The 8,356-nt window shown below is 43.8% G+C and overlaps 1 pseudogene; it reads left to right on the top strand.

Annotated features, from left to right (window-relative positions):
* Positions 1-4,881: 4,881 nt before the first annotated feature.
* Positions 4,882-7,147, top strand: LOC459447 (ralA-binding protein 1-like; annotated as a pseudogene).
* The last annotated feature ends 1,209 nt before the right edge of the window (positions 7,148-8,356 follow it).

The raw sequence follows: 8,356 nt of genomic DNA, 5'->3' as shown, positions 1-8,356 counted from the left end.
TGTTTCTAAAATAGCAGTTCGCAAAGAGTGATCTCCAAAAAGTGGATCTTTAGGAGTCTCCAAGATCCTTTTAGAGGATCTGCAATGACAAAACTGTTTTCATAGTTGAACTGGGACATTATTTGTCCTCTTTACAATGTAGACATTTGCTCTGATTGTGCACAAGTAAGCACAAATCCCAGCAGTGGGACAACACCAAATCAGTAGTAACTGCATCCTTCACCACCATGCACTTGCAGTAAAAACAAACACAAAGTGTCACTGAAGAATGTCCCCCGTGAAGCAGTCATGTGCCTCATGACAGGGTGGGAAATGCACAGAAACAATCCTGCTGCATCCCAAGGATGATGGTTGCTGAAGGCCGTGCCCTTGTGCAATGGCCTGCGATGCACAAGCTGCAGCTCTTTTTTATGGAACGCCAGTTTTACTTGAAAGCAGAACTGACAGACAAACTGCAGTTACTCAGATTTGGGCATTTGGCAGACATTTCCTCCAAAATGAATGACATGAGCCTGTCACTTCAAGAAAAACAAATGATAGTGTTTGTTGTCTGCGATAACATTCAAGCTTTCAAGTGAAAAATCAGACTTTTGCAAAACCTGTATCCATCACTGTAAGTTTGACAGCTTCCCAATATTTAAAGATTTTTCTGATGAGATCAGAAGTAGTACTAACAACTAGTTGTAAAAAAATATTGTATAGTGATCAACCAGTTGTAGTGTAATGAGAAATATGTATTTGGCCTTTGACCCTGGTTCCTGACTGATACAGTTTGGCTGTGTCCCCACCTAAATCTCAGTTGTAGTTTCTGTCATCCCCACGTGTCATGGGAGGGACCCTGTGGGAGGTAATTGGATCCTGGGGGCAGTTACCCCCATGCTGCTGTTCTCCTGATAGTGAGTGAGTTCTCATAAGATCTGATAGTTTTATAAAGGGCTTCCCTCTTCACTCAGCACTCATTCTCTCTACTGCCGCCCTGTGAAGAGGTGCCTTCCACAATGATTGTAAGTTTCCTGAGGCCTCCCCAGCCATGCAGAACTGTGAGTCAATTAAACCTCTTTTCTTTATGAATTACCCAGTCTTGGGCATTTTTTCATAGCAGTGTGAGAATGGACTAATACACTGACATAAAGCACTTAAATCCCTTGGAGTTTCCTGGGTGATAGGAGTATCTTTTGTTCTAATGAAGCAACTCTTGCTGGGCCCCTAAATATTTTCAGATGGAGACTGGTCACTGGAAAAACCAGGCCTCGTATGGAAGCCTGCAATTTTTAGCCCTATACCCAGTCCTCTGGAGAGATGAGAGGGGCTGGAGATTAAGTTAATAATGGATCATGTCTGCATGATAAAGCCTCCATGGAAACCTCTAGACCACAGAGTTCGGAGAGTTTCCAGGTTGGTGAACACATTCAGGTGCTGGGAGAGTGGTGTGCCCAGTGAGAGCAGGGAAGCTCTGCACCCTTTCCACTTACCTTGCCCCATGCATCTCTGCCATCTGACTGTTCCTGAGTTGTATCCTTTATAACAGGACATAAACTGGACATAGTAGGACATAAACTGTCTTCCCAAATTCTGTGAGCTATTCTATCAGATCACCAAACAGGAGGGAGGGATTCATGGAACCCCTGATTTATAGCCAAGCTGGAAAGAAGTGGGATAATCTGGGGACCCAATTCTTGCAACTGGCATCTGAAGTGAGGGAAGTCTTGTGAGACTGAGCCCTGAACCTGTGGAGTCTGACTGTAACTCCAGGTAGTTAGTGTCAGGATTAAGTTGAATTGTAGGACAGCCAACTGGTGTGTGGAGAATCAGATAAATGGTTGTTGGTGTTGGAAAACATGCCAAAGTGATGAGTTTTAATGTCACCAAATATAAAATATTTATTGATAGGGTTTTGGATTCCACATTGTACTAACCTTTAGACGGCTACCACTTGTTGGGTTTAGGTGTGGAAACTCAAAATACCCCCAAATTATCTGAAAAGATTTAAATATTTCTTCCTTTTTCTACTTATCTGTGTGAGGAAGGAGTTTCTTCATATTCTTTGACCAATATATTGCAACAGATTGAGTGCGAAGAGAAGTATATGATTCCAGCTGTCTTCTATTAAGCCAGACATTAAAGAGATTTGCAAAAGAGTAAACAATGCCATATTTTTGTTTTGAAAAACATAGCTATTTTTCCTTAAAGTATGCTATTTAAAGTAACATATAATGGGAATATTCATTTTCTAAAATGGATTACTAAAGGTTTTTAATTTCTCATGTTATAAGTATAGATGGATATCATCCAGATTAACAAAAGCTCTTTGGGTTCCTTGATAATTTTTAAGAGTGTAAATGGGTTCTCAGGACAAAATGATTGAGAACTTCTGTTCTCAAAGAAACCCAAATTCTTAATAGTAAAAGGAAAATATACCAGGTTCTTTAACAACCCGCTACTCCCACCCCACCCACTACGAAGTGAATATTTCTGTTTTGAACCAAACCAAGGCCCTTCCTGAAAGTGGAATAATAGAACAGATGCATCTAGAAAAACCAATATATCTCTTACAGGGATGGGGTCATGTGGAGAACCATCTCCTACACAGGTAGGGATTTGCCAGTTCTCCTCAGCATTCTAAGACAATTTGATAAATTTCTCCCCTATTCTTCATTTTGGGTTCAACCTGTATGAACTCAGGGTCCTTTAGTGCTAGGTGCTAGAATCTGACTTTGTTTTCCCTCCGGCCTCTTCCCCAGCTCCTAGCTGTGCTACAGAGAAGCTCCTGCAGTTTCCATGTCAGCCAGAGGAGGGGACAATTCCTAGAATCCTGGCCCTCCTAGTCCTGAACTCTCCTCTCAGTATACACAGTGGCTACCAGTCTCTCAGGCTTTCTTGGGGTTCCTATAAGAAGTGGGTTTGGAAATGACTTCTTGGCCACTCTTGGCAGTAAATGTAATAGAAAATTGCAGAGAGTACATATCTCGGTTCCTTTCTCTGAGCACACTGAAAATTTACATTTGGCTCACTTGGTGGGTATATGAGAAGCTTACCAGAGTTGAAATGAGACTCTGTCCAGGGTAAAGTTGTAGAACTGTAGGGACTGCAGCCAGGCATCTCTGTGTTGTACCATAACTGAGAAATGCTCAGCCAGAGGGCCCTTTTCAGTAGACGTAGAGTTGGAGGCAGGGATTACAAACCTACACAAGTTGATTTCCCTTTCCTATTTATAGATGGCAATGCAGTTCAAAGACTTTTTGTTTTTAAGTAGGAGATGGCTGAATGAAACAAGCTGGATTCCATACTCTAGCCCTTGGAAACCTTTGGTGTGTTTATTACAGTCTTAATGGGGAGCTGTTTTGCCTTGTTAAGAACTTCTAAATTATCCAAAACATAATAGGGCTGCACATTTGAAAAAATTCAACAAGAGGAATTATTTCATATTTTAAGCCCAAGAGACATCTTCAATACCTACATTTAATTTTTATTTTCACTAGAGATGATGTTTTGCTATGCTGCCTGGGCTGACCTTGAACTCCTGGCCTCCAACCATCCTCCTGCCTCGGCCTCCCGAAGTGCTGAGATTACAGGAGTGAGCCACCATGCCCTGCCAAGACCTACATTTTGAATTCCTGAAAATATATTTTAACACTTACCAAAATAAGAAAATTTTAAAAAGTGCTGAATTCTTGAGGTGAGATCACAGACACCTCCCACTGTCAAGTTAGACTACATTCCCAGTGGAATTGGCTAAGGATACAAAATTATGCTGTAAGTAAGGTGACCCCACAGAGTTTGTTTGGGCCGCATGACTGGGTTCTGGCCAATGAGATGTGCATAGATGTGATCTAAGCCACCCCTAGGGCTCACCCTTAAGAACATACCTATGATCCTGAAGTTTTCTTCCTCTGATATGTGCCATGTGTTCTAGAAGGTGGACGCACAAGATGAAAGCAGCTGTGATCCCTACATCACCATCTGGAGGAAAGTTGCATTATCCTCATGGAATGTGATGAGCAAGTAGTTGATACCTATTGTTTTAAGCCAAGGATAATTCAGGACATATGATTTACACAGCACAGCTTGCCCTAATACAGGATACCAGTTCAGTGATGAAAACACTGGACAGAAAGTCAGGAGGCTTGTGTTCTATGATGTTGAACTATAAGAATTTGTTGGTTTTTAACAGTTTTTGATGTTCAAGTGGCAGTTTCACATGATTCACCCCAGTAGTTCATGTGACCCCTGGCCAGCTTGGTATGTGACATTGAATTAATCCGTTACTCCCATCTGGATCTCATTTTTCTCATCTATAAAAATCAGATCTAATAAACATCTATAGAACACTCCACCCAGTAACAGTAGGATATACATTCTTCTCAAGGACACATAGAACATTTATCCTCATATATATGCTATAGGCTAATCTGTAAAATAAGCCCCAGTACATTTTTAAAAATTAAAATCATACAAAGTATGTTCTTTAACCACAACAGAATTAAACTTGTTAATAATTTGACAACAGCAGGAAATCTAGGAAATTTACAAATAATGTGGAAATCAAATAATGTACTTAAATAACCAATGGGTCAAATAAATCACAAGTAAAATTAGACGTACTAGTTCGTTTTCATGCTGCTGATAGAGACATACCAGAGACTGGGCAATTTACAAAAGAAAGAGGTTTAGTGGACTTACAGTTCCACATGGCTGGGGAGGCCTCACAATCAAGGTGGAAGGCAAGGAGGAGCAAGTCACGTCATCAATGGATGGCAGCAGGCAAAGAGAGAAAATTATGCAGGGGTACTCCTCTTTATAAAACCATCAGATAGTCAGGAGGTGGCTCCAGTGGCTGTGGTGGCGCATGAGTGCCAGGAGGCGGTGGCTGCAGTGGGACAGGTGGTTGCACAGTGGCGGGCACAGGTGTAATGGATAGGTAACAGAGAAGACCTCATCCCTTCCTAGTCAGGGCATCAGCATGACAAAGTGCTTCCTGCCCCCCACCAGCAGCCCCAGTGAACACCACAGGGTGGAGCATGGCAGTGGGCTTACCCAGACCCCCAGCTCTGAAGAGATCAGCCCTACTAAATTTCCTGGATTGTACCACACTGGTGAGCCCTCACCTCCCCATGACATCCTCCACAAGCCTCCTGATATAGTGTCTGATGATGAGAAAGACCATGGGAAGAAAAAAGGAAATTTTAAGAAAAAGGAAAAGAGGACCGAAGGCTATGCAGCCTTTCAGGAAGATAGCTCTGGAGATGAGGCAGAAAGTCCTTCTAAAATGAGGAGGCCCAAGGGAATCCATGTGTTCAAGAATCCCAGCTTTTCTAAAAAGAAGGAGGAGGATTTTAAAATAAAAGAAACCCAAAGAAGAAAAGCATAAAGAAGAAAAGCACAAAGAAGAAAAAAAGAGAAGAAGTAAAAAAAAAAAATAAGTCAAAAGACTTGACAGCAGCTGATGTTGTTAAAACAGTGGAAGGAAAAGAAGTAAAAGAAAAAGCCATTTCAGGAGCCAGAGGTGCCTGAGATTGATGTTCCAAGTCTCAAACCCATTTTTGGAATTCCTTTGGCTGGTGCAGTAGAGAGAACCATGATATATGATGGCATTTGGCTGCCGGCCGTTTTCCGTGAATTACGTAGAGAAGTATGGCATGAAGTGTGAAGGCATCTACAGAGTATCAGGAATTAAATCAAAGATGGATGAGCTAAAAGCAGCCTATGACCAGGAGAAGTCTACAAACTTGGAAGAATATGACCCTAACACTGTAGCCAGTTTGCGGAAGCAGTATTTGTGAGATCTTCCGGAGAATTTGCTTACCAAAGAGCTTATGCCTAGATTTGAACAGGCTTATGGGAGGACCACAGAGACTGAGAAAGTGCAGGAATTCCAGCGTTTACTCAAAGAACTGCCAGAAGGTAACTATCTTCTGATTTCTTGGTTCGTTGTGCACATGGACCATGTCATCACAAAGGAACTGGAAGCAAAAATGAATATACAGAACATTTATATAGTGGTCAGCCCAACTGTGCAGATCAGCAATCTAGTCCTGTATGTGTTCTTCACACATGTGCAAGAACTCTTTGGAAATGTGGTTCTAAAGCAAGTGACGAAACCTCGGCGATGGTCTAACGTGGCCACGATGCCCACGCTGCCAGAGACCCAGGCAGGCTTCAAGGAGGAGATCAGGAGACAGGAGTTGCTTTTGAATTGTTTACATCAAGATCTGCAGGGTGGGATAAAGGATTTGTCTGAAGAAGAAAGATTATGGGAAGTACAAAGAATTTTGACAGCTCTCAAAAGAAAACTGAGAGAAGCTAAAAGACAGGGGTGTGAAACCAAGATTGCACAAGAGATAGCCAGTCTTTCAAAAGAGGCTGTTTCCAAAAAAAAAAGATGAATGAAAATGAAGAAGTTATAAATATTCTCCTTGTTCAGGAGAAAGAGATCCTGACTAAACAGGAGGAGCTCCTGGGCATGGAGCAGTTTCTGCGCCGGCAGATTGCCTCAGAAAAAGAAGAGATTGAATGCCTCAGAGCCGAGACTGCGGAAATTCAGAGTCACCAGCAGCAGGGCCTAAGCGAGACTGAGGAGTACTCCTCCGAGAGCGAGAGTGAGGATGAGGAGGAGCTGCAGATCATTCTGGAAGATTTACAGAGACAGAACGAAGAGCTGGAAATAAAGAACAACCATTTGAATCAAGCAGTTCACGAGGAGAGTGAGGCCGTCATCGAGCCGCGCATGCAGCCCTGGCTGCTCCAGATGCAGCCAGACAGGGCCAAGCAGCAGGCGCAGGAGGACGAGGAGCCCGAGTGGCGCGGGGGTGCCATCCAGCCGCCCAAGAATGGCATCCTCGAGCCAGTAGCAGCTAAATAGCCACCAAAGGCAGGCAAGAAGCCGGCAAAGCCATTGCCCAGCAGGCATAGGAAGGAGACGTCCATCTGAGCAGCCTCCGTGGCCGTCCGGAGTCCGTGAGACTGAAAGGACTCGTGCATCTTACTGTAACCCGGGGGCCAGGCTGGCTCTCTCGCTGTACATTCTGTAAAGGTGTCTTCTCTTCTCAGACTCTTCCTCGGTCACACGTCTGACTCCTTCGCGTCAGGCTTAGGTTCTATGGGAGGACGAAGCAGGAGATGCATTGTGGGCTTTAGGGACAGGTGAGTTTTCCAGGTAGTATCAGCATATTTGAAGATTTTAATTTTCTTCCTTAACTTGAAATAACTATTTTCACCCTTGAGTGGCTTCTTTTTAAACCACAAATCGTCTTTCTTTGCTTTTTTATCACAGCAGAATCAGGATCATTCAAGTGGGGAACCACACCAGGTCAATGCTGTGCCCTCCGTGATCTCTGGTACCTTCACTCTTGCTTGTGCCTTCAACACCTTGGTGCAGATCCCTATGGGGGAACTACCTCAGGTTCTCTGAGTGGTCAGAGCAGTGCATGGTGGGTGTTCCCTGGTCCACCCTCCTAACTCTCTCCTTCTGCAGTTCTAAACCACAGTCCATAAGCCAGAGTCACCAGGACGGCCTATCTGGCCGCAGACGGGCTGCCTGCGGAGCCAACCCATCCACCCCGGGCGGCGCAGGCCAGCCGAGAGGCCGCCCGTTCCCGCCGGTTTCTTACTGCGGGGACCAGCAAAGGCCTTCTCACTGGGTTGATCAAAGGTAGTCTCCTTGGCCTGGTGCATCCACAGAGGATGTTGCTCAAACCAGAAATCTTTTAAATGACTGACCTTTCTTAAAAACAGAATGACTCTGATTGCTTGCTTGGGCTAGAATGTACACGTCTTCTTGCCTGAATAAGCCATATATGTGCTCTTAAACAAAAGTTTGATACTATCCATATCATCTCAGTGAACCTACTAGTGGACTCCCAATTGACAAGATCGAGCAATAAAAAAAATTCCTTTCCTTTGAATGATAGTTGTGATTCACCCCGTCCCATTTTCTTGTTTCTGGTCCATCTGATGAAATGGATGCTCTGATGCTCTGAAGCTTCTGGGAGGCCGGGCTCTGGAGGCAACGTGCTGCAGGCGCACTCTGTCAGAGTGAACAGCACCCGCGAGACAGGCCAGGCTCCTGGCTCAGAAGACAAACCCCACACCCACTCAAGGAAATGAAAACAAACCCCACACGAGGGCGCTCTCCTCCTCCTCCTAGGTAGTATTTATTTTCAGCACCTCTTTGATGCAGTTTTTAATCCTCTACCTATTGCACTGTTGTGACTCGTTGGCCATTATTTGATTTTTGTACGAAAAAAAAGCTTTGTTACAGAAATCAGCATACTATTTTTTAAATCTGGAGAGAAGATATTCTGGTGACTGAAAGTATGGTCAGGTGTCAGATATAAATGTGCAAATACCTTCTTGCTGT

Source organism: Pan troglodytes, chromosome 12 (assembly GCF_028858775.2).
Source record: "Pan troglodytes isolate AG18354 chromosome 12, NHGRI_mPanTro3-v2.0_pri, whole genome shotgun sequence".
Classification (NCBI taxonomy): Eukaryota; Metazoa; Chordata; class Mammalia; order Primates; family Hominidae; genus Pan; species Pan troglodytes.
The sequence above is the reverse complement of the archived record's forward strand: the minus strand, read 5'-3'. Positions and strand labels throughout refer to the sequence as shown.